Source organism: Lemur catta, chromosome 16 (assembly GCF_020740605.2).
Source record: "Lemur catta isolate mLemCat1 chromosome 16, mLemCat1.pri, whole genome shotgun sequence".
NCBI lineage: Eukaryota > Metazoa > Chordata > Mammalia > Primates > Lemuridae > Lemur > Lemur catta.
This window is the reverse complement of record NC_059143.1, coordinates 39,707,147-39,732,138: the sequence shown is the minus strand read 5'-3', so window position 1 is coordinate 39,732,138 and position 24,992 is coordinate 39,707,147. Positions and strand designations below refer to the sequence as shown.

At 36.3% G+C, this 24,992-nt stretch overlaps 1 long non-coding RNA gene across 1 annotated transcript in view; it reads right to left on the bottom strand.

Annotated features, from left to right (window-relative positions):
- LOC123621535 overlaps positions 1–24,992 on the bottom strand; it is a 48,644-nt gene that overhangs the window by 5,128 nt on the left and 18,524 nt on the right. The window contains exon 3 of the long non-coding RNA XR_006729176.1: positions 5,111–5,184. This is a non-coding gene — a long non-coding RNA (uncharacterized LOC123621535). The remainder of the gene's footprint in view (positions 1–5,110; positions 5,185–24,992) is intronic.

Below are 24,992 nucleotides of genomic sequence, written 5' to 3'. Positions count from 1 at the left end.
CTCCCGTTTCCCTCCCAGCAAACTTCTACTCTTCTTTCCAAACGCATCTTAGGCGTAGCCTTCGCTCGTGATCTCTGGAAGTTCTTCCCCGTCTTCTGCTCCCATCGCCCTCAATCCTGCCTCTAAATGGCTCTTAGATCCGTGATTTGTGATTATCTATTTTTGCATCTACCTTTCTTTCTAAAAGTTGAGCTCCTCAAGGAAAGGAATAATGAAGAATTCATTTTTTCCTCTATGTTTTCATCATTATCTCTTAGCCAAAAAAAAAATTACTAAACTGAGTTAAAGATGAAAAGAAACTCCTGACATCCATAAGGGGCTAGGACATGTAATTGAGTAAGTTTTCTTTTTCCCTGCTCTCTCATTTTGGTAAGAATGATTCAGGCTTAAATAACATGGGAAAATTAATACAGTTAAAACTAGGAGAAAAACAAAAATGTTCCTCACCTGGCACTGTGTGAAATGACCTCAGGTCATGTCTTCCCTTCTGCCCTGAGAGTCAGGCATTGTGCAAGTACTGACGCCCCCAAAACCCAAGCCACCCTCAGGGCCAGTCCTGGACAGCCTGCCAGGCCCTGCTGAGCAGAGATGCCTCTGTCTCAAAGGGTGGTAATTTCAATTTGTGTGTCTTTTTTAGAGAAATTAGCCATAGCAATATCATATGGGTATTAGTCATTTGTTATTTCTTCCACTGTAAATTGTTTATATATTTTTTCCATATTTTTGTCATTTATGTGTCTTTTATTATTTATTACAAATAAACTTCTTTTTTATGTGGCTATGAATCCTTTGCTTTTTCTTTCAGTAAAATAGTTGGGAACAAGGATTCTGGAGCCACGCTGCTGATATAGAATCCTACTTCACAGATACTTTTTAATTACATGCCTTTGTACAAGTTATTTAATATCCCTGTGCCTATGTTTCTTCATATGCAATATTGATATTAATAATTTATACCTTCTAGAATGTTGTAAGAAATGAGAAAAATAATACATGTAAAGTGCTTAGAACAGTGCTTGGCATATAGCCATCACTCCATAAATACTAGTTATAATTTTGTTCCAAAAGGCATATTCCTTAGCCTTAACCTCAGTTTCCTCATCTATAAAACAGGCTGATGATACCTAGATTTTTTATGTAGATTAAATACAATAAAGTAAAGGGCTTAGAATAGTAATAGACATAGAATAGGCCCTCATAATATATGTCTATTAAATTATGAACTATTATAATAGTCCAATTAAAATATGGAATATTATACAGGTAATATTATAGTAGACCCTCATAATGTAATGGCTCTTTTCATCATTTTGCCTAAAGATCATCATATAACAGAGAATACCACCACTTAGCTTTTAGTTGAATGCTAATATTTGTACTTGCTACTTAAATAATAATGAGAACTTACATATATTGAGCACTTAATATATGCCACATATTAGACTAACTGCTTCATGCATATTGGCTCATTTAATTCTCATACCAACATATGAAGGGGAGAGTGGTATTATCTCCATCTCACCAATAGTGAAACTGAGTTATGTATAAATTTAAAACTTGCCCAAGGACACATATTGGTAAATGGCAGACAGGGATTAAAACCAGACAATCTGATTCCAGAGTTCTTAACCTTGACTGCTATACCCTGCTGATCACTTAGCAGTGTACTATGCAGAACCTATGATAGCTTTATCTTTGCTTTCATAGTAATAGATGAAGTCTCCAATTTTATGTGTAATTTAAAAAGAGGAACAAAACATGTGGCATATTATTAGGATAAGTTTTCTGTGGTGATTAGTTGCCCACCCAATACAGAAATGTAATAACAATATTTCCAAGTTGCATTGATTTTTGGCCTCCTACAAAACCTTACAGAATTATCAATTATCTTTCCCATGATGACAGGTCTATCAAATAACAAAGAAACGAAATGGGAGAAATCTATAATTTTTTTTACAAATAATAATTGCTTAGAAATAAATGTTTAAGTAAATTCCAAGTTTGAAATGATTGAAATCCACTTCTGTGTGGGATCTGAGAAGTCTTATGTTGTGTTAAAGTGCCATCTACAGCAGACATTGAAATATCTGCACAAAATGTGTCTGTGGGATATTCCTTTCCATGTCTATTTAAATATCAGCTCCTTGCATTAGGTCTCACACTCCATCAGCCACGGTCCATTTTTACTCCGTGGTTATTTCCATTCATTATTAATATCTTTTGGAATGCAGGGACTATATTTGAAGGGAAATGAGCCAGTCAGACATATCTGGAGGCTTCACAGATGGCATTTTTTAGAATAGTTTTGTTTTCATTTTGCTATTGAAAAGTCCTTTTAGACCCCTTTGCAACATGCAATAATGCACTCACATTAACTGATACATGATGCGTGCTTCTGCTATTTTTCCTCTGCTTCACTTGGCAATTAAACACATGATTTCCCTGCAAATGACTATAATTTTTTGCTTCCATAATATTTATGTCAACTCCAAAGGAGCTGGGAGTTGGCATCCTGAAAACCTGACCATCTGAGGCAATGGCAGCAGCATGTAATTTCATCTGTATCCACTAATTACTGCATGATCAGAACACCAGAAATAAAAAATCATATGCTAAAAAACCATAATGCGTGCCCTCAGCTGGCTAAATCAGTAATTTGAAGCCATGTGCAAATGAGCACATAACTTTCTGAGTGATTTATTGCTGTTTTGGGAATACATACTGAGCTTTGAAAATATTTCATTTGACCGGAACTGCAAACTTTAAGATGAAAGTGAATCAAAGCACTCTGCAGATACCAAGAGGTCTGCAGAAGTGGTCCTTTCCATGTCAAAAGGTATAACCAGAGAGCACACGTCCCTCAGAATTGACCATGAGATTGTCTGAACAAAATGGCAGTAAGTTGAAGGCAGAATCGGACACAAAAACTCCTGTGGTTATTTGTTTTTCTGCATTTGGGCCTCATGGGAGGAAGATAATGTGCCATCTAAGCTTATTTTGCATCTCAGGAACTGCCAGCTTCCTCTTTTCACATTCTAAATTCACTGGGCCTTAGACATTAAACTAGTCCAGTTGCCTCATTTTGCTTATAACAAAACTGAGGTCTAGGGAGGTAAAACTGTTTTCACAAAGGACACATTGAAATAGTAGCGGCAAAGCCCAACAAGGAGCCCAGCCCCTTCATTCCAGAGTCATTTCCACCTCACCACCCAGGTGGCTGTGTTCACAGGTCAGCCCTTCTCCACACATGGCAACTTCCCTACCAACAGACAGATCCCCAAGACTCTGGCCTAACAGAAGCTCTCCCTGCTCTGCACCTCCTACCACATTCCTGGTTTACATTAACTTGGAAAATAATTGGTGTACACTGACTGTATCACCAAATAAACATATGTTGAGATTTACCCTTCCCGAGGCCCTGGAGATACAAAAATCTCATGCATCCAATTCTCATTATTCACAGTAGTTCTATTCTATAAAGTTGCCACAAACACTGAATTAGCAAATAGTGAACCATTGTTCCTAAGGGAAATACAGAGTTAGGTTCCTAAAAGCCTTTGGTCACAAAATTTTTATCAACTGATCAATACATAATTTTGTTTTATGTGTACATTTGTTTAAAGACACCTTACTTAAAATATACTGTTAATTCATGACCATTGAATTCATGGCCAACAGCACTATAATTTATGCCTGAATAAAGTTTACCTAATACGTGTATTTTCTTGGTAAGGCACAACACAACCTTCTTGAGCTTAAGAACCCTAGAGGGCACTTATGCACTACACTTGGGAGTCATTTTAAACAATGAAATCTACAACAAAAATATAAAAATTCAAAAGCCTGTCACTACATAGACCACGAAAAGGATAAGTGTTTACAATACGAAAGCTGAAATGAGAAGGCAGAGCCTGTCCTTGTTTGAACTTACCTGGCAATGTGCACATCAGGAGATTCAATTTTTTTGCCACTGTGCATCTTTATGAATGACCACAAACTCACCACAAGTATTGATTTTAGAGTTACAAATAAATTTTAGCAAGCAGCCATTTATAAATACAAAATCCATGAATAATAAGGATCAACTGTAAGTCCTGCTCCTGATGAAGTCAGAGAGCTAAGAGCTGTGAGAGACAGAGGAGAACAGACTCGCAGAGAGTAGAGCAGCCAGGAATAATGCCACAGAGTAGGGGGCACAGGAGATGGGTTTTGAGGAACCGACAGGACCTAAATAGAAATAAAAGAGGTGTTCAGGTTGATTCAGTTTTTTCCCATAAGATGAAAATGTTTTCTTTCTTTTGGAAAGTCTCTGTTTTAAGGGCCTTACTGTCTTAATACAAAGACGTAGGAGCTATCAGGACAAGGCCAGTGTGGAATATAGTTCAGAACGCCTTTTGTCTCTCTTGTATCATACAATTAATAGAGCAATATGTATTCCCCTTACACCAAACATAGCAAAGGACTATAGAAGAACTTCCAATGCAACAACAAAGGTGTTTAGCAACCATCAGCTGGACTTCTGGGTCACAATAAAGGAACGTAGCCTTATGGTTTTTATTTTGAGAGGAAAGCAACAACAGGATGTGTACATGGCATTTCTGAAAGCTCCCGGACAGCCTGGGAAGAATCATGAGCTGCAACAGAGGACCCTACAAACCTCATTCATGAGTTAACAGTCAGGACCATCCATATAATTCCTTTTCCAAAAATAACTTAGATCATATTAATTACTCGAAGGCCCTTATAGGTTATCAATACCAAATTTAAAATTGGGTCATTAGACTAAAAGCCTGTGCTCCTTATGAAGACCCCTGTCATTGGTGGTCTACTGAAGAACTCTCACTGGTTCATTATGCTGGGTACTAAAATCCTGGCAGCAGTCAGTGAATTCATGACTATTCCAGGGCTAGCTAAGCAGATTGACAATTGTTCAGACACTTTCACAGTCCTTTTCCTCTACAGAGAATAAGTGGGAAAAGGAGAGACTGCAATATTTGTGTCAGTCAAAGGTATCACTTATAAGTTTGCTTTTATAATAATTTGATGGTACTAAAATTAGGAATTGATAGTCAAAGTGGGATTTAGAAGCTATCAATCAATTTTTACTTACCAGACTACTTTCAGTATAATAGCTTTCCTTGACTTCTCCATCCCTCTTCTCTTTTTTCCTCTTTAATCTTCACACTAAATCAAAAATAACACTTTATTAGCAAACACAGAAAACCCATTATATATTCTTTTTTGAGAATTTTTTAAAAATATTTAATTGACAAAGATCATATATATTTAAGTTGTACAATATAATGATTCAATGTACATATACATTGTGTAATGATCACCACAACCAAATTAATTAATATATCCATAACCACTCATGCTGTACATTAGATTCCCAGAACTCATTCATCTTATAACTGTAAGTTTGTACCCTTTGATCAACATCTCCTCATTTCCTCCACACCCCGAGCCCCTGGTAACCACCATTCCACTCTCTGTTCCTACAGTATTTATCTTTCTGTGTCTGGCTTATTGCACTTAGCATAATACCCTCCAGGTTCATACATGTTGTTTCAAGTGGCAGGATTTCCTTCTTTTTATGGCTAAAGAATATTCCATTTTGTGTCTGTGTGTCTGTGTTTATGGTTATAGCTTGAATGTGTCCCCTTCAAAATTCAGGTTGAAATGTACACTCCTGTGGTGGTATTAAGAAGTGGAGCCTTTTGGCAAGTAATTAAGTCATGAAGGCAAAGCCCTTATGAATGGATCAGCACCTCAAAAAGGGGGTGGAATGAGCTCATTTATGCCCTTTGCCATTCAGCCATCCTCCATGTGAGGTTGCATCATTTGACCCCTCTGGAGGATGCAGCAACCAGGTGCCATCTTGGAAGCAGCAAACAAGGCTCTCATCAGACACCAGAACTGTCGGTGCCTCGATCTTGAACTTCTCAGCCTCCAGAACTGTGAGAAATACATTTCTGCTCTTTACAAGTTACCCAGAATTAGGTATTTTGCTATAGCAGCACAGACTAAGCCAGAAATAGATAGATAGATATCTAAAGGTATATGTCCTTTGGATATATACCCAGACGTAAGATTGCTGGATGGTATGATAGTTCTAGTTTTAATTTTTTAAAGAATTAAAAAATACTGTTTTTGGACTCTTTTTTTCTTTACACCATGTACAAAAGTTAACTTGAATTGGAATAAAAACTTAAATGTAAGATCTGGAACCAAAAAACTCCTAGAAAAAAAATATAGGGACAAAGCACCTTGGTATTGGCCTTGACAATGAATTTTTGGATATGACACCAAAAGCACTGACAACAAAAATAAAAATATACAAGTGGGACTACATCAAACTAAAATGCTTCTGCACAGCAATGGAAACAATTAACAAAATGAAAAGGCAATTTATTGAATGGGAGATAATATTTGCAAACCATATATTTGACAAGTGGTTAATATTCAAAATATATAAGAAATTCACACAACTGAATAGTAACAACAGCAACAATAACAACAAAAAACCCAAATAACTCTATTAAAAAATGGACAAAGGACTTGAACAGACATTTCTCAAAAGAAGTCATACAAATGTCCAAAATAAAAAGGTGCTCAATGTCACTAATTATGAGAGAAATACAAATCAAACCCACAGTGAGATATCATCTCAAACCTGTTAGGATGACTCTTACCATTATTTATCCTTTTAAAATTTCCCTACCACCTTGGTTACTTTGGGTTATTAAGTTATCTAAAAAGTATATCTCTAAATTAATCACTTAGCTTAAATGTTCTATATGCTTGAATAAGTACAGACCTAACATAATTCTGCAGTGAATATTATAAAAATATCAATGATGTAAAAATTAATTTGTCTTACTATATCCTTCAGAACAAAGTCTAAAATGTATCTGGGGAATAAATGAGTGAGAAAGCATCAAAGTTTTGAAACTTTCTGTAATAGATAATAAAAATATTATGAAGCCACAATTTGGAAAATATTTTAAGTGTGTTACTTGCTGTCAAATTCAGAGATAGATTAATAGAGCAGAAGGAAGTCCAGGAATAGACCTAATTACATGTAATTTAGCATATGACAAATTGGGAATTATAAGTGGCTCTATTTCAATAGATAACTGCTTGGAAAGTATATATCAGGTCAAATTCTTACCTGATAGCATATGCTGAAATGTGTCAGATCAGTTGCAAAGTTAAATGTAAAGAAGAAAATCACTGGAACAAATACTGGATCTATACAATAGAGGGACAGCACTCACTCGTACCCACATAAATGACTGTATCTCACAAAATCTCTTCCACTACAAAACACCAAAAATGATACTATGGGGCAGTGGTGGTGCAGGGGAGCCTGGCAGGACTCTATGCCATAATAGAAATCAGGCACTGAAGCTGCAGCTTCTGTGAAGCATCGTCTTGGGTTTTCAATACCTCAGAGGGATCAGGTCAAGGCCCAAGGCAGGGATATGGGATTGATATCCCTGCAAAAGTGGGAACCCTCTGTCAGTTACACCCTCAGAGACTAGCTCTCACTAAGGTTTGGGGTTCAAATGCATACTTCCTAAATTGTACCAGATACCCCAAGCAGGAGCATTAACTCATAGTTCCCAGAAGGTTGCCCTCTAGGACACCAGGCAGACACATGTACGTCCTCTCTGTAGAAAGTCTCAACCCAGTCTTCCCAGGACTTCTGCAGGGAGAACCTCACTAAACATAAACTCACAATCCAAACTTTCAAAAGACACAAGAAATAGGAAAACATTGCTAAATAATTGTCTAGTTTGGGGATACATAAGGAAGAACTTTCCAAGCAAAGCTACAATGAAAAAGAAAGTACAAATAAAAAGGCTTTAATTAAAAATAACACTAATAATATTAAGAGTAAACATTTATGGAGTATGTATTCAATGCCAAACGCTCTGCTAAATGCTCTATATTATGCCATCGAGTTTCCTTCAATAAGCCTTTAAGGCCGGTAGTATTATCCCCAATCTGCAGAAACCCCATCATGTATTAACTGATAGAAAATATTAGAGCTGCTGGGGGGTCATGTGCTTGCAGGGTGGCTGAGAATTTCCCAGGCCTCAGGGGTGAGTTATAACTGACATAATACCACTCTCCTTACCAGTGATAGCTTTAGGCACAGGCACATGATACAATTTTGGCCAATGAAACACGAGGGTGCGTTTACTTGATATATTCCTTGCTCTTAAAGAGGACACAAAAGATGCTTTCTCTTTGCCTCTGTAGTTTGCCATCTGCATGCACAAGCTGAAGCCAGCTTGCGACTTTGAGAGAAACCAGTCTATGGGTGCAAGCCAACAGGCTGAGGATGGCAGTGCAAAAAGATCCATGAACCTAAGTCCTGGATGCTGCTGAGCTACAGGACCTATAAACCTTGCAACTACCCTACCTCTTTCTAGACTGTGCTTCTCAAAATGGGGTCCATGCACTAGTAGCTGTCATGAACTTTAATCACCATAGGTCTCAATGAGATAGCATGTGCCAGGACAGAAAGCAGAGCACCATATCCTTCACTGAGAAACAAACAAACAAACAAAAGTGTTGGCTAAACTGTGTTTATTTATCTACTGAACTAAATGGTGTTTGTTTGATTTCCACTCTGGAGCAAGTTTCTTATCACTCACTGGTAACAAACAGTTTGCAAACTGGCATTTTGAGTAGCACTGTTGGAAATTTGTTATGGAAGATAGTAATTGCCCTTTATTGTTTAGGTTGTCTATAATTGGCTTTCTGTGGCTGGCAACTGAAAGCATGTGAACAAATGGTGATATACATTCAAATAATAGCATGTCATGTATCCATATTTCCAGATATTTTGTAATACATGTACAATTTAACATTAAAAAGCAGGATACAAAACCGTTCATATGGTATGACCCTACTTTTCTACATACATGGTAACATACACCAACAGTAAAAGAAATACACCAAACGCTATTAGTTAATGGTAAGTAGTGGGAGTCCATATTACTTTTATATTTATGTATTTTCCAAAAGTGCCACAATGAATATATATTAATTTTTTATAATGATTAAAATTTTTAAATGTTTCTTTTTAAAGTAATGAATCCCTGCCCTAAAAAGGAAGTTTTATGTTCTGTTCAAAACTATTTGAGTTTAAAACAAAAACAAATGCTTCTCTCTTGCCTGGGCTGTTTTAAAATTCCATAGGAGGAGAAGTTAACCTGTAGATTTTTGTCTGGTCAAGATGCAAATAACTTCTGTCTGGTGGAACAGACAAAACCAAAGTTTATGGTTTATGTCCCTGTTGGTCATTAACCAGTTTTGTATCTAACCTAGCAACTTTACCCTAATATTAACTGTAAATACCTAACTTCTCAAATGATCTTTAAACCTGTTTTAATATCTTACTGGTTCTCTTATTACTTAATGAGTTGAATACAATTGTTGACATGTCCATTTTACATTTGCAAGAGAGTCATTATACAGCCCTCTTGAAAATTATACTCTTAACACTTAGTTGCCTGCCTCCTCACATTAGAATATAACTTGAATGAGGGAAGGGATTTTTGTTTATATTACCAGTGCCTACCACCATTCTAGGGATGATGTTTGCACAAAGCTTTGTACATTCAGAATATCACTTTCAAGAATTCTAAATCATCTTGAATATCTTTCTTCTTTATGTTGCCTTTTAAACATGATCCTATAAATCTTTTCTCCTCTTTGAATTTATTGCTTTTTCCAAGTAAGGGCTAGGGAGAACATGGGGGAAGAAAAAAGTGCTTAAATCTGTCTCTGCATGACCCTTTCTTCTTGATACAGATCTGTGATCAGACAAGGCACTTAAGTGGAATGTCTAGTGGAAGGAAAGATAAGTTCCTGAAAAGTACTAATAAATCATGTTTATTGCATATATGAGTAGAGACAGGTCACCTCAAACCAAACTGAAAGCCACTGACTAGCAAAGAAAAACCATTTTATGGTTTCCATCTATTTGTTAACTGAAGGAATTTTTATGGGAACTCTGCTCAAGTCATTTCAAACCAAAGTTTGTGTCCTCTCCAACGGGGGGGAAAAATGAATGAAGAAAATCTATTAGAACAGGAGGAAAGAATGACTGGGGTCTTATTTCTCAGGTAATCAACCTTGATACCTGGTTTGGCAGCTTAGTTAATGCCTTTTGGAAGAAAGGAAAGGGAAGTATAGATATGGAGAGAGGAAACAGATCCCCAAATCCATCAAGGCAAGGACTTGAGCTTTTAAAACACACTAGGAGAGGTCTTGGGGAGCACTATCCAATAGAAACACAATGTGAACCACAGAAGTAATTTTAAATTTTTAGTAGCCACATTCAAAAAGTAGATATAAAAGAGAAATTAATTTTAATAATATATTTTACTTAATTCAATATGTCTAAAATGTTACTAGTTCAACACATAACCATTATAAAAAATTAATCAAATATTTTGCATTCTTTTTTTAATACAAAGTCTTCAAAATCTAGTGTGTACTTCACACTTACTACACATTACAATTCATTTTTTTTTTTTTTTTTTTTGAGACAGAGTCTCACTCTGTTGCCCGGGCTAGAGTGAGTGCCGTGGCGTCAGCCTAGCTCACAGCAACCTCAAACTCCTGGGCTTAAGCGATCCTACTGCCTCAGCCTCCCGAGTAGCTGGGACTACAGGCATGCGCCACCATGCCCAGCTAATTTTTCTATATATATTTTTAGCTGTCCGTATAATTTCTTTCTATTTTTTAGTAGAGACGGGGTCTCGCTCTTGCTCAGGCTGGTCTCGAACTCCTGAGCTCAAACGATCCACCCGCCTCGGCCTCCCAGACGGCTAGGATTACAGGCGTGAGCCACCACGCCCGGCCTACACATTACAATTCAAACCAACCATGTGTCAAGTGGTCAACAGTCACACATACCTTGGGGCTACCACACCATACTACAGATGTGTGCAAGGAGGCTATTCTTTCACACAGCCCTGGCTTAGTCATTTGCATCTATCCTTTTGTAACCCAGTGCTGTAGCGAGGAATATTTTTACATGGCTAGGTAAAGAGAGAGAACCAAAATTCATCAAAATGCCACCAGATTCAACAAGAAGCAATAATTTTCTTTTTTCATTTTGATTCCTGTAAAGAATAAGGCTTGAGGCCATACCTTTAATCAAAAATGCAGCCCTGCAGCAGTTTCTTCCTGAGAGCTTTCTGTCATCCATAAGTTTACATCAATCATGAAAGCAGTTAAAAGAAAATGATTTAGAACCATGTGAAGGGTTAGATCTTATTATCACATATGCTTTGCATTTTTATGCTGCTTTAGTTAGCTGCTTCTAGTTCTATGAGAATCTATACAAGCTAAAAATTATTTTGTGGGTCCCCACACTGTTATTTTTCCCAGTACCCTCATTTTAACCTAATGGCCATAATTGTTTCTAATAATAACCATAATTATCCTTCATATTTCTATCGGTTTTTCACACATATTATCTTGTTTGAGCCTCAGAGGGACCTCGGGAGGTAAACCCAGATTATGGGGCAGGAAATCATGGTTCTCACAGGGTTCAGAGTCTTAACAAGGTTATACATCTCATAAGTGGGAAAACAAAATTTAGTACTGAAACATGTCTTGGTTCATGAAAAAGTGTAAACAAAGATCTTCCTGAGGTGAATTTTCAGGTTTTATTTTTTAAAGAAGTCAATTATAACATTATTGATACATAATTGTGAGAATTGGCTGCATGAGGATTTTCTCACGAAATTTTCTCAGACTTAAGTAGTAGTATACATTAAGTAGTATTGTATGCCTAAACAACTCGCTGTTTAAGTTTTCTATATCCCTAAAATGCAAAGGCAATAATTGGGAATTTTTCAGGAATAAGCAACCTCTAACTTATTGTCTGGCACATAATTAACTCAAAAAATATTTTGATGAATGAATAAACTAATGCACAAATTTGTTTCCAGCTTTTTCAAATACTCTTATATTAAGGCAATACAGAAGGAACATGTTATAGAAAGTATTTGTCTTATTTTGTTAAAGAGTAAACATATGCACATAAAGGTTACCTTGAGTCAACACTGTCCAGTAAAAATATAATCCAAACCACATATGTCATCTTAGATTGCCTAGTAGCTATATTTTTAAAAGGTAAAAAAGAAACAGTGAAATTAATTTTAATGATATATTTTTCCCAATATGTCCAAAATACTATTATTTCAATGTCTCGTTAAATGTTTTTTTAATCATTAATGAGATATTTTACATCCTTTCATTCACATTAAGTCTCGGACATTTTGAGTGTATTTTACACTGATACCATATCTCAGTTCAGACTAGCTACATGTCAGGTGTCCACCAGCTACACATGGCCAGTACTCTATTACATTGGATAGTACAATCTCCATAGCAAGGACTTCAGCCCTCATCTCTTCTCATTCCTCACCAACCCACAAATATTTATTAAGCATCCACCATGTATCTGGTACAAGAGCTAAAATTCAAGTGAAGCCCTCAAATTGTCACATACTTGAGGAATACTAAATGGAGAGCTTGAATGTACAAATGGACCATGGCCAAGCCATACATGACAATAGAACTCAACCAATAACCTCTGGCAACCAGCAACCACCCAACCAACCAGAGAAGCCAAACCACAACCTCTGCAGCAATTGGCCTCGAATGGTCAGGACTTGATCAATGACTGCCAGCTGTCATAAATTTTGCTCCCTCTCCCCAAACTCAGGACCAACCAGAGAAAGCCAAGCATACTCTGCAAACCAATTAGATAAGACAACCTGCCTCTAGGTAGCCCTCCACAGCTTCCCCATGCCAACACCTACAGTCAGGGCATACCTGAAGCTTTCCATTTTTCGAACATAAAGCTTTCCTAGCCCCCTGGCTGCCTCTTGGTATGTGACAAATACAAATAAATGATGGTGGTGGATGCCTTTACAAACTCTAAATAAAAAGCCTGTTTGTTCTCATATGAGTAGTCTTCATTTATTTCCACAAAATCTTTGATTAGTATTTTCATAATGACTGAAATAATCAACATCCTCTTATTATACCCGTGGGTTCAATTTTTTGTTTTATTTGCATCATTCATTCACACAGTGACTCTTTGCTGTGCTCTACTAGGCGCCAGCTATTATGCTGAGTCTTAGAAACTAAGTAAAGGACCAGAGACTCAGTTTTTTTCCCTCAGGAATATTAGAGCTCAGCAAAAGCACACATAAATAAATGTTTAATAAGTTGTACTAGACACTACAAAGGAAAAAATGTACTATGAATGAAAGTATATAAGGGGACCTCAACATTTTAATTTTCATAAGATGTGAATGCCAATTCATCTCAAGGAAAAACTTTTATCAAGGCTACTCACTTAAACATCAACACATGCTTGGCAATATGAAAAATATTATTTTCCCAACAGACTTGCACACTGAAGTGTCCAGACATTTTTCTTTATCATCCTATGTTTTTAATACCTTTTTGCTTATTTCTCATGTTCCTTCAGTAAACACCCCCAAATGGTTCCTCGCATTCCTTCAGCAGGAGAAAAAAAGGACACAAAAATTTCCTATTGAATAAAATAACTATGGCTCACTCAGGAGTAGTTTAAATAATTGTTCTCTAATTTTATGTGTATTAATAGTTCTCATTTTACCCAGGCAAAGAACTGTGCCAAGGTTTGATTGCATTAAAGCTGAAATGTTTCCATTCTGGCAGAAATTCAGGTAGTTTAAACACTGGAAGTGTTTTCTTCATTTGGGCACTGTTAAAAATTTTACTGAAATCATTTTTATTTATTTTATTTGTAGAATGTTGCTCAATTTAGGTTAGCCTGGTGTAGTTTTCCTATTAGAATACTGTTATGGGCTTTTTGAACGAATACCACAAAGGTAAACACACTTTCTCATCGCAGCATACCAGGGGATGTCTGATATCCTCCTGGCATCACTGGGATATTAATCTTAAGGGTAAGATAGTGCTTTGTCGAGTTCTCCGCTATAAAGTTACTTTTCTCCTCTCATCTTTGCAAGTGTGACTCTTTCATTTTTTAGAGGCAGGCAGATTTAAAATATGTTAGTGAAAACTAAAGGAGGAGAAATCAAAGAAGTAGGAAGAAAACCCAGAGAGAGTATTTTTTATGTAGCCAAGAAAGACAAAGGCATTCATGGGAATTAGGGCATGGTCCACAGTGTCAAATGCCCCAGGAAGTAAAGTAAGATAATTACTGAAAAATGTGGCATGGAAGGTGGTCAGGAAGTATGTGGAACAGGTGGTGCATAGAGAGAGTCACAGCATCCAAGGGAGCTTATTGAGGAATCTTTGTTTTGCTTTGGTTTGTTTTTAATGTGGAAGAGATTTGAAAAATCTTGTATGCTGAGGAAAAAGACATTAAATAAAGAGGAGGAAGAGAGAAATAAAGGAGTCAGGGTTAAAGATCTAGACAACTTTGCTGGGTAAAATAAGTGTACATAGGCTATGTCACAATATCTATCAGAATGTTGGGTTAGTCTTCTGAATTATTGCTGGTCAAAAATGCTCAGTTTTAATGAAACAGAGGCTATCAGCTCAGAAATCACATTCCCTTTAAAAAAAAAAAGTGATGTCATTTCTTAGATATGTCCAAATCTCTAAGAAGCTTTTCTTCCAGAATTTTAGTTGACTGGAGCTGGATAAACTTTCAGTTCTATTTAGTAATTCTCATGCTCTGGGTAAATTTTCTTTTCAATAAAGCTGGGCAGACTTTTAGCCAGGGAGACAAGAAACTTGAATGAAATTTTTGGTTTACACTGACATTCTATTAATCTTTAGTGAACTCTATTGGTTCTTATGCTTTTGTTTTTTAACATGAGAAAGCATAGCCTAATATTTTCTGTGAGCAATACTACTGCTTGTCAGCAGCTTAAATAGTACATAAAGATGATTTTTCTAAAGCATAGCTATGATTTTTTTTAATTAGAATTCATTCAAGTCTTCTTATTTTTCCTGGGACAAACACAGAGGTTTTTGTGGTAGTGGTGGTGGTGGTGGTGGTACTGGTTTTTAAAAGGATGTAGGCAATTCCAACAAAATAAGTAGATGTTTTTATAAATGATTTAAATATGAGTTTAAAATACAGCATAGAATAAAAAGCATTTCATAAAATAAAACAACACCAACTTATCACAATGAGCAATTTTGGAAAAAAATTATAAATACATAATCTTCTACAATTGAGCAATTTTTCTTCTGAGAATTCATATTAATGCTTGTAATGAGTTAATTAGCTAATAGTGAGTAAATGAATGAATGAATGTGTTATAGGTGCATATTATGCACATTTTTATTATTTTCAGCAGCAGTAAAGCAACAAAACCATACACTAAGCTGGGATGATGCTGAGTGAAGCATAACCTCTCTTTAAGGGCAAGCTTAAGTCTTTTTCATGTTTATATCTCCAGCACTTGGTATAGTGCCTGAATTTAAAATATTTGTTCTTTGTTGTAATTATTAGTGATCTAGAAATATATGAGTATAATAATCAAAGGAATCAACAAATAATTAAACATAAGTAGCAAAATTAGGTTGACTAAGCATCAGTCTTGTTCCCCAACCCTATGACTATCAATTGTCTCTAAATGGTGAAGTATTTCTGAAGAAGGTAGAAAGGTATTTACAGAGAACAACGCAAAGATACATACTTAATTGTTAGCACACTGCTTTACATGTATATGAGGGAAATCAATCAACTGATTGATTTTATCTAACAAAGGCAAAACTGGATTCATATAAGAGAAAGAAAAGAGAGGGAGGAAGAAAACAGCTGAGGAACAGTGACTTCTGTTTACATGTTTTTGGAGTAAAGGGGTTAGCTGGCAGCTAGTAGAAAGCTCAGGTTGACCTTGAGCAAGCTGACTAAGGATATCAAAGAACACGATTTGAAAGGTCTAAACAAGAGGTCACAAACTGACCTAAGGGTCAAGTCTGGCCTAAGGGGAGCCAATAGTGACCTGCCTTGGACCAGGGCAGCCACTCCCGTTCATTTATGTATTGTTGATGGCTGTTTTTATGCTGCAATGGCAGAACAGAGACAATATCACTCAGAAAACTGAAAATACTTACTCTCTGGCCTTTTACAGAAAAATTTACCAGCCCTGGTCCGAACACACTAGTTGAATGACAGAGATTGTCAGACTAGATTTTTAAAAAAGCAAAACCCAACTGTAAGCAGTCATCCCTCAGTATCTGTGAGAAGTTGTTTCCAGCAGACCCCCTGGATACCAAAATCCAGGGATGGCATTTATATAAAATGCCACAGTCCCTCATATAAAATGGCATTTTGTGTATAACCTACATAGATCCTGCTGTATACCTTAAATCATCTGTAGATTACTTATAATACCTAATATAATATAAATATTTTTATACTGTATTGTTTAGGGAATGATGTCAAGATGTCAAGAAAATAATCGTGACTATCTTCAGCACATATGCAACCATCCTTTTTATTCTGAATACTTTTGATCCATAGTTGGGTGAATCCACAATGCAGAACCCACAGATACAGAGGGTCGAGTATACTATCATTGACAAAAAGCAACTTTAAACATCAACACTAGGTAAGTTAAAACTAAAAAGATGGAGATTGGTTAACCAATCATAGGGATTGGTTAAGTAAATTACGACACATCCATTAAATTGTGTTAGTAGTCAGCCATTAAAAACAATGGTATGAATCTGTATTTATTAACCTGGAAAGCTACCAAGGCTATATTATCTGAAAAAAGTAGGTTTTAAAAAGTTCCAATTTTACTTAAAAATAGATACATAGATATATACATATATATGAAAACATATACACCAAATATGAACAATACTTAGCTCTGGGTATGGGATTATAGGTAATCTGTTTTCCTCTTTGTGTTTTCTTATACACTGATTTTTTTTCCAGTTATGATCATAATTAGAATTATTCACATGCCTACATTTATATAAATAAATATTCCCATACATACCTACACATTGGCATTTCCTGACCAATAACTTCCATTCTTGGCTCTGAAATAAACGTGGCTGGCTACCATGTGGTCCCACTTCGTTCAGCATTCCTGTAGCCTGCTCCCATCCCACCCTCAGTGGGAGATAAAAGACAACTGATCTCCTTCAAAATCTGGGGTTGATCCCTCAGGTTTCACAAACCTCCAGAGGACAAGCAAAGTAGTAATGATAACCCAAGAAGCCCCCAAGGAAACACAACTTCCTCAGCCAGTGCATGCTGAATGGTGGGCAAATGAGCAAGCCAAGACAGATGAAACAAAGGCCCCCTCTGGTGTCCTGTAAGTGATTTGACCCAAATGAATATGTCTTCCAAAATATGCTACAAATCAATGGGAAATTTTGGTAGTCTCTGAGTAATTTGTCTTATTGACAGTTTGCAGAAAACAGGTTGAGCTTACCACGTCCTCCCATACGCATTAAGTCATTTGAACTTCACAAGCCAGTGAGGTAGGGAGGATAGGATGCCCTTTTTCCATCTGAGAAAATTGAGGTTCAGAGAAGTTATGTTGCTCATATAAGACCTCCTAATGAGTGAGCATTAAAGCCCAGATTCAAACTCAAACCTTCTGATCTCGAGTCCTGAGCCCTTCCCTCTACCTCAGGACATCCTAAACTGGTGTAATTACAAAAACTACCTGGGGAGCTTGAAAAAAAGTCCAAATTCCAGACCAGCCTTTCCTATGATGATTCTGATTCAGAAAGTCTGAGATGGAGCCTGGAAATTTGTATTTTTTCAAAAGCTCACCAGGTGAATTTTATGATTGGGTCAGCTGGAGAGATGCTAACATTGTCACATCAATCCCTTGTAAAGAGGAATATTTACTCTGCGTACTAGGTTTTCAAATATCAAGATTAAGTAAGACAAGGGCTGGGCTTCTGCTTGGGGAATGGCCTGTTGCACTTCAAATGGAACATACTGGGACTCTTTTGGTGTGGACATTTGTTTATCTCTGTTTAGTTGTCCTCACCATAGGCAGCAGAAACCACACCTTTGGCCTGACAACCCCTCTTGTTGATTTCATCTCCCCTGCAGTTGAATCTTCCTTCATTGGCCTGGCTTCCTGGTCTCTTCAATCTCTCCCTGGAACCTACTGTATGAAACTCTCTCACAACCCTTCAGAGGTCGACTCATGAGCTGACTCAGCTTCCTGTACAAGTTAGCAAGAAATCAGTACCCACTCGCCAATAAAGAAGCTTCCAGAAGCACAGGTTCCTACAATCCAGGTTCTAAGAAGCATAGCCCCACCTCACCACACACCAATCCAGCAATTTCTTGCCCTGTGAAGAATTTAGGCTGCTGACATAACTGCTCTGTGTGGATGCATCGTGACTGGCTGAAAGGGCTGAGGGGAGGCCCATAATCCTCCCAACAAAAGACCCTTTCACGGCTGTGACGCTGCCTCCTCGCCCCCGAGTGCTGAGGGCTTAGCTGGGCCGCTCCCATCAGGCGAGTCTGTCTGCAGTTGTCTCCCCAGCAGTCCTCATCTGGGCTGTGCCATGGGAAATCTGTTCTGCAAGCCCATTTCCAAGGCTCTGCCACTGTGTAAGTTGTATCCAACTGCCCTGCTCAAATGTGAGCATCTCGTGAGACATACAGATAAAGTCAAAAGAAGGGAGTGATTGTTTCTAGCCAAGGGAATTCAGAAAAGCTGTCAGAACTGCAGTGCACTTGATCTGGACCTTAAAGTGTGAGTTCGATTTTACATTGGTAATGTTTGGAAGGACATTATGAGTGGAAAGAAAAAAAGCAACCACAGAAAAAAGGAAAAATGATATTATATAAGACAGGGTGAGTTTGGGTTATTCTGTGATCCCAAAATTGATTCTTAGCTAGTTAGATTTTAATACAGTTTGATAGGCTGTAATTCTCTTTGGAAAGCCAAACTTATGAAGAATGTTCAAAAAACTAAATTAATTAGGGGAGAAGGGAATGAATATTTATAGAATACCTTCCATGTGCCAAGCATCCCAAATTATCTCATGAAATCTTCAAAACAACACCTCCTGAAAGGCAGGTATCTTCCACCTTATTCCCCCCACCATTTCACAGATGAGAATAATGAAGATAAGAAGTTAACCTGTCCCGAGTCACACTGCTTACAAACAAAATCAGAGAAGAGACTTAAACTGAGCTCTGTTTTCCTCTAAATCCCACATGATGCCTACTAGATCATGTCACCTTTAGGATGACATAAAGGGGGTCACATCACGATTGTAGAACATTGCTCAACTGAGATATGTGCACCTAAGGTCTGAAAATTCCTATTACAGGAGGCAATTTAGTTTTAGCAGTATAGCCTCATCCATCACATCAAATTAATGGCATCAATTTGAATTTTATTGGTTTTAAAGTCTCATTGGTATTTAATTTGTAAATTAATCTTTGTCTTATGTCCATTTTATAGCTAAAGTACAAGGAATGTATATGTAGTTTTATTATATATTTGTACATTTCAAGTAACATTATAATAAAAATATTTTTCAACATTCCAAGGGTATGAGATTTTTTTATCCATTAAAAGGTCTCCACATAAAAGATCTCCAATTATGATACCATTGTATTAACATATTGCTCAAGAATAACCACTGGGAGGGGATGGGAGTATACATACATAATGAGTGCCATGTGCACTGTCTAGGGGATGGACACGTTTGAAGCTCTGACTTGGGGGGGTTGGGGGGCAAGAGCAATATATGTAACCTAAACTTTTGTACCCCCACAATATGCTGAAATAATAATAAAAAAATAATAATAAAAAGAAAAAAAAAAGAATAACTACTGGCCATTATATGAATCTCTAGAACAACAACATGTCCATCTGATGAAAAAGCTGAGACTTTTCTACATCTTCATCTTCTTTCTGTGAAATTATAAACACTACACTCATGTCTAAATTTAGGTCTATGATCTGTTTTGAGTTAATTTTTTTATAGAGTGCAAGGTATGAATCCAAGTTTGGATTTTTTTGCCTATGGATAACCAATTGTTCCAGCACCATTTGTTAAAGACTTTCCTTTCACCACTGAACAGCCTCTACATATTTTAAAAAGTGGTTCTACTTCTCAATTATTAATTTTGTTCCATTCATCCATTTGACTTATCACCAACATCACATTAACTTCACTTCTGTAGCTTTATAATAAGTCTTGACTTCAGGTAGTATAAGTCCTCTGATTTGTTCTACTTTTTAAAGTTATTTGAACTACAGTATTTCCTTTGCACTTTCATATAAATGTTAGAACAAGATTTTCAATTTCTATAAAAAGTTCTAATGGGATTTTTATTGGGATCTCATTGTATCTGTAGATTAATTTGGGGTGAATTGGTATCTTAAAAACATTGAGTCTTTCAATCCGTAAATGTGGTGTATCTTGCTATTAATTTAGGTCTTTAATTTCTCTCATACATATTTTGTATTTTTTAGTGTGTGAATATTTCATATTTTGATGATTTTACAAATGGTTGTGTTGAAGATCTTGTCATCTAAGTTGTTGAATTAATTTCTGTCTAATATCTCTACTCATGTCACTTGTCTCATTCTTGACATTGATAATTTGTCTTTTATCTTCTTTTTCATGAGAAGTCTGGCTAGAGGTTTACCCTTTTTATTGATCTTCTCAGAGAACCAAGTTTTGGTCTCATTGATTTTTCTCTACAATTTTTCTATTTCTATTTTATTGATTTACTCTCAGGTTTTTATTATATTCTTTCTTCTGCTTACTTTGAATTTTATTTGCTCTTGATTTTCTAGTTTCTAAAGACAAAAGCCAAAGTCATTAATATAAGACCATTCTTTTTTCCCAAAGGAGCCATTTAGTGCCATAAATTTCCCTCTAATTGCTGCTTTTGATACATTCCACAAATTTTGATATGTTGTTTTTTCATTTTTACTTATTTTAAAATATCATACTTTGATTTCTTTTCAGATCATATAAATCTTTCAGCTTTTACTTAGTTTAAAATATGTTGTAATTTCTCTTTGATTTCTTTTTTGACCCATGTATTATTTAGTTTCCAAATATCTGAGAATTTGCTAGAGACTTTTATGTTGTTGATTTCTAATTTAATTCTGTTGTGGTCAGAGAAGATACTTTGTGTGATTTTTATCACTTTATACACATTGGGACTTGTTTCATGGCTCAGAATATGATCCATCTTCACAAATTGTACATGTGTCCTTGAATATTTATTCTGCTATTGTTAGATGGGATATTCTACAAATGTCAATCAGATCAGGTTGACTGGTAATATTGTTTAAGTCTTGTATGCTTACCTCCTGTATCTCTATCTTCTGCCCACTTGTTCTATCAATTATTGAGTTTGGATATTGAAATCTCTGATTATAATTTTGAGTTTGTCTATTTCCCCTTGCAGTTCCATCAGGTTTTGCCTCATTTATTTTAAAACTCTGTTATTAGAAGCATACATGTTTTTAGTATTGTTATGGTCTTTTGATGAACTGACCTTTTTATCATTATGGAATGATCTTCTTTATCCTTGGTAATATTCTTTGCTCTGAGATTTTACTTTGATATTAATATAGCCACTCCAACTTTGTTTTGATTAACATTATCATGGCATATCTTTTTCCATCCTTTTAATCTATTTTTTCTATATTTAAAGTCAATTTGTTATAGGCAGCACATAAATTCGGTCATTTACATCATTTTTCATCACCATGATTTTATTATTTCAAAAAGCCTTAATCCTGACTTCTTTGGGGGTCATTTTTAATTTCCAAAGCTTTCTGGGCATTTTGAAGTGTTTGATTGAGGGAAATTGCCTTCAGGAAATGGGAAAAACTCAAATAATATACCAACATATTTGCTATTTAGGGACCTACCTGATATTTTCACATAAATATGACCTCAAAAAATCAGAGAAAAAGAAAATCAGAGACTCTCACTCTACTTTTTGTGAAATTACTAAATAAGACCACATTTTGAGGGACTGTCCATTGTCTGAGTTTTGCTAGAGCAACTGGTCAGCCCCCACATTTACCTTTGAGAAGTGACTTTCTGCTTTCTTTGCTGGCAGAACATGTCCATTTACTCTAGTCAGTAGATCACAATGTATGTATGTCAGTGTTCTAAAGGAGGACAAGTGCAAACTCATGTTAGAAAAATTAGGGGTGCATGCCCTGCTGATGATGGGTCAGGAGTGTCACCTGTGTTAATAATAATTAAGATAATAATTCACATTTGTGGATTGCTTACCACATATCAGGGCTTTTGCTAAGTTACAGCCTTATAAATTGTCCCATTTAATCCTCGCAGCAACCTGAAATGTAGGAGCTATGATTATTCTCATTTTGCTTCAGAGGAAACAGAGGCTTAGGGAAGTTGATAAACTTGTTCAAGTCACTAAACATAAGAAACAAATTTTCAGTGATGGAGGAAGGAAGAATAGGCCCCAAAGGAAGACATTGTCTACTCTTTCAGACAAGGATACAGATACATCAACAGTCAGGTGTGTATCAACATTAATTTGAAAAGCTAAAAAGGAAATTATAGAAATTTCCACAATGACTAGTTCCACTATCTTTAGAGTTTCTACAAGAAGTTTCTCTCAAAGAATTCTTACCTACATTCCTTCTCCTACAGAATTAATCTATCTCTTCTCCACGGGGAAGACAGAGAATAAGAAATTATTATTCTTCACACAGCATCTTTTGCTATTTATATAGGAAGTTATTTTCTTCTTCAGATTTTAACATTTTAAACTTTCACAGTCAATCTTATTTTAATATTTTCTCTCTCTTTCAAAGTTTGTTCAAATATACATATCTGCAGATATTATAAAACATTAATAAGGGGATTATACAGTGGGAAAAATCACCTGCTTTGTTTCAGTAGCCCAAATTTGACAAAGTCAAAAATTTTGGACTAGCATATTAGACAACAGGACTGTACAGATCTTGGAACTAATCAAAAACCCTATTGTGAAAAAACTGCCCCTATGTTCCAAAAGACTGACAAAGAATGAAGGAAAGGTGGGCTCCACCCCAGGTACACTTAAACATAGCTGGTGTTTTGCAAGTAGTTTTCACTTCTTTTGTTTTTATGTAAATATTATAGGTGGTAAAATACATTGAATTCCTGTGTACAGGAAAACATCATGTGTAAGTATGGAACAGAATATGAAAGGAACACTAGAAGGCTGGGCAAGGGACCCAGAAGTCTGTTTCTTATTTTTTCAGAAAGTCCACATCATGGTAACTCTTCTCCATCATAGCTATAAATACTTCCTAGGACTCAGGGAAACGTCCCTTTCCACAATTACAGATCACGAGGGCTGTGGCCTCCCAACCTACATCCTTATTATCGCATGCCTTCTTGATACCACTTAGCCCACTCCAATGATTCATCTTGAAGATCATTGATTAACTCACCAGCCTCATCAACCATTACCTCGGATGAAGAATCTACCTCTAAGGGGCACTGATGGGCAGCCCCGGACTTGTGTTTATCAAAGCACTCATCACGCATGTTAGAATGACCCATCCAGTTGTCTCACGCACAGTGAGCTGGAGCTGGGACAATGTCTTGTTCACTTCCCATTTCCTAAAACTGGCAGCACAGCACCAGTGCCTACGAAATAGGAGGTACTCAGTAAATGTTTCTGAATGATGTCATTCAGAAATGTTCTAATTCTGTTAGAAAACATTGGGTAAACATATCACAATATGCCTCCCCTCTCCTGCCATGCAGTTATAAAACAATGGACTTGGGAGAGTCCAGTGTTCCCAAACTTTTATTCTAGAGATTTTATTTGGCAAGCAGTATTTTTAAATTGTCTTAAATTATGAGCATAAATTAGTACAGTGGCTAAAAAGGTGATCTTGGTATGCTTATCTATTTTTAAATGTCACTCTGAGTTAGATTTCACATGTCATATCATATAATTGATCTCTACAAAATAAGTATACTCTAAACATGCCAATGAGTTCAATATAGAGATTACTACCATATGGGCCCTTAATTCTGCCAGTTTCTTCTTATAATTTAAAAAGAAAACAAAACAAACAGATGTGTGTGGCTACACACACACAACACACACACACAAATAGGACAGTAGCATCTACTATGTGTGTAAAAACTAAAATAGCATTTGTGCAAACCACGAGTATTTTTATGTGCCAGCAACAACCTGTATTTTGAATCCTTATTAGGTTTATGTATGAAACAATTATTCAGGAGGTATTTTATTTTGGTTTCTATGTTTTTAATTTCTATCCTTCCTATACCTTTAAGAAAGTATAGCTGGGAGGGATACATTTAGGAAAAGCAGAGTATGGTGAGGCAAGAAAATGGCAATAACAAGACTATTCTGAAGAACAATAGGGAGTGTGCACCATTCACTGTAGACCTTTAAGGATCATATCATGGAGCAACCATTAAGATTTTTGGACTATTTTACCTAGATAACTCTTTAAAATGACAAGCTAAATTAAAAGGCTCCTTGAAAGGGTATTGGAACTTTCCTTAAGCCCAGCAGAAAAACTTCAGCTGTAGCTGGATTTGTCAAATCTGTCCCCTATTAACTTATTGGTGATCTGAGCAGTTTTCCTTCCACAGATAAATTTTCTGGCTTGTTTTATAAGAATTGTTTTTAGAAAGGAGTAAGTTCCTAAGTTTGTTCTTCTCACGAGGCCCTGTGTTGTAGAGATGGGCCTGCCTCTTAAATTCTCTCGTCTTCTTTGTCACTTGGAATGATGTGTCTAGACACGCATAAGGAAGTAAAAATTTGAAGCAATCAACTACATAATTTGGACAGAAAATCACATACAGCTGAAATATGGAGTTGATTGGATAAAATGAAATAAGCTGCCCACCATTCCTCACTTTTCACTGCCTGCTCAGACACAATTCTTGTCTAGGATGCAATAAAGGAGCTCAAAATTGGCATAAATCCATGTAATCCA